The following is a 2840-nucleotide window of genomic DNA, read 5'->3' on the forward strand; positions in this document are numbered from 1 at the left end:
TAGTCTTTTTCTGCTATTTAGTTAAAATCTGTTTTCTGCAGTCCTTTCTACTCCTAGTAATGGGAATAAAACAAAAAAACCCCAGGGTTTGATTGTGAGAAAACAAGCATTTAAAGATGTTACTATGGGATCATGCCTATGCTAACAACTCTGAGGGACAGATGCACATTGTTAGACGCAAACTCATCTTAATGGCTTGAAGAACCAAGATGTCTCCTGATTTGGAGCCTTCTTGAAGTTAGTCTGTGACTCTGAACAACTGATAGAGCCTTTGATTTCCTTATGCCACTCTCACAGCATTAACTGTTTAGATAATGTTTTAATTAAAATGAGTTAATTCTCATTTTACTTCTAATATTAAGCAACTAGCTTACTAAGAACTTGGATTGTATGAGAGTTGGGCCTGAGAAAAATGGCTTCTTCCAATGATTTATGACCTGCTCTTTAGAAGTCTTAAGAGTATTTTCTTTGGCATTTGCTAAGTGAGAACATTCGGGATATACTCAGCACTCCTACTTCATCAGAACTGACTGAATTAATATATTTTCCATATTCAGTATTAAAGTTACCTTTCAGGTTAGGTGACTCTGATGGACTTGCCTCTGGTGGTGGCGTGAACCTGAAGCTGACCCTTGCTTAGAGTTGCTGACAATTAGATTAAGGTTTCAGATCAGGATTTTCATGGGCCTTCAAGGAGAAGATATTTTTAAGGACAAGCTAAGTTGTGGTCATGGCACATTCACAAAATACCATCATCATCCTAGCATCCTCAGCATTTTAAGGGAACAGCCTCTTAGAAAATATGTTTAGTTCTAGTTTAGTTGTGTTCATACATTTTAATGTAAAATATATTCTACACTATCATATTACATGCAATTTTTAGGCTGTCAGAGCAAAGTTTCTAAATGTGTTCCAAACATTCTCCCAGCACAAGTTTAAAATTTCTTCCAAATATTTTGCGTTCTGATTGAAAATTATAAAGTTATGCTGCCAATTCAAAACCAAAACTTTAAGGTCAAGGGTGGCTTTTGGTTTGGTTTTTGTTTGTTTGTTTTTTGTTTGTTTGCTTTTAACCCAGCGCTATCTTAATCTAGAACCCCTGTAACAGATTATCTCACCTCTCATCCACAATTCCATAGATTTGCTTAGAATAGAAATACAACCTTATGGTATTACAGCTTTATAGTAAAATACATAGGAAGGAATCTGTTTGGAAATGGCCATATTAAACATGAGTTCTAATTCATTATTTTATTTGAAAATAAAGAGGAGCTTCAGAGGACCTCTTCAGATCTTACTCTGCAAAACATAAGTGGCAGAAGTGTGCAGCTTAAGAAATTCTACATTACTGCTATATTTGAATGGGGGAAATCATAGAAAGATTACAAGGTAAGCAAAATTAATATTAGTAGTATAATTTTTATCTGTAATTGCCCTTCTATTTTTAAATTAACACTATTTTTATAATTGAGTATTTAAGATTCAATATAGGGAAAACAAAGAAGACATTTCTGAAGACAATCTGCTTATTTATTTTATAGGCGACTGTTCTTATGACCTTTGAAACAACAGGAGCACTCAATGAGCCAGCATTCAGCGTGTCTACCAAGTAAGCAGACAGTTGTGGACTTCAGGGAATTTTCAAACACACATGCTGTTCAACCTTCGCAATTTTCTTTTACCTAGGAATTGTTTTCAGAAATTCCCTTATAATGAAATTTCTGTTTAAGTTGATAGCTGTAAATGAGGGCACAGTTGCTTCATTTCCTTTTGACAATAAGCCAAATTCATCCCTGGTGGAAGTTCGTTGATTTAACTCTACTTGAGCTAAGATACACTGGGGATGAATTTGACCCAGCACGAGATGGGGTTTTTTATTCATCTATTCTTTAATTTCCTTTAGCTTAGTAGTCGATTTAGGTCTGGTCAGAGGATTACAATGCAAGAGAGGGAAAAAGCAAAACTTCTCTGCTCAAGAGTCATTTCCTTTTTAATACCCTACTGATTTAACCATGACTTGTAATGTGTTTCAGGTAGCCAAATTTCAACATCAATTTTGGGAGAAAGTTCACTATACTTTGAGTCTCTTTCCTTGGCTACTTCCCAAACCACCAAATCACCACCAAACCATACAATGCACATAGTATAAAAGGCATCATTAGTGTCAGTGCACTGGGAAACAATCTGGATAAACTATGGTGCCTGAAATGGTTAACTTGAGCTTTGCTGATTACACTCCTCTTTGTCCATTACTTCAGGTGGTGGTGGAGCTTTGAGATTTCAACATCTGTAACACCTATCTCCCCACCAAGGTACTGCTTGCTGTGCTTGGATTTCTGAGAGTCTTGCATGATTCCTGTCCACATGGAGCCCATGCCAGTCTTTGTTTTTTAGTTTTTCTTATAGGTTTCGGTTATTGTGTGTTCACACCCATTAAGTTTCAAGTTTGAGCAAAAGGTGAAAGTGTCATTCAGCCAAAATCACTGCTGAGCTGTATGTGGTTTTTGTCTGAAACTGTAAATCCACTATGTTCACTGAGGGGTTAGCAGAACTGGCCTGAATGTCAAACCTCTAGCAGCTCTCCCAAATCAGGCTAGTTCTGGGTTTCATTATGAAAAGATTGCACAGCTCTAGCTAAGCCCTCATTTTCCACTTTCGGATAAATGCTTTTTCAGCTGTATTTATGAGGCTTAAGAGTAAAAAAAAAACTACCAGCTGTTAATGTTAATCACAAGTTTATATCATAAGCACATTCTGAGTCTTATCCTCTTTCCATTCATGTCAGTGGCAAAGCTTTTAACATCAATGGCAGTAGGAGCAAATATCACAAAATATAGTAA

The 2840-nt window shown here is 36.3% G+C and overlaps 1 long non-coding RNA gene across 1 annotated transcript; it reads left to right on the forward strand.

Annotated features, from left to right (window-relative positions):
- Positions 1-1273: 1273 nt before the first annotated feature.
- Positions 1274-2308, forward strand: LOC139675944 (uncharacterized). Its single transcript, XR_011698567.1, has 3 exons — positions 1274-1389; positions 1542-1609; positions 2259-2308. It is a non-coding gene; the product is annotated as an uncharacterized lncRNA (long non-coding RNA).
- Positions 2309-2840: the final 532 nt, after the last annotated feature.

Source organism: Pithys albifrons, chromosome 9 (genome assembly GCF_047495875.1).
Source record: "Pithys albifrons albifrons isolate INPA30051 chromosome 9, PitAlb_v1, whole genome shotgun sequence".
NCBI lineage: Eukaryota > Metazoa > Chordata > Aves > Passeriformes > Thamnophilidae > Pithys > Pithys albifrons.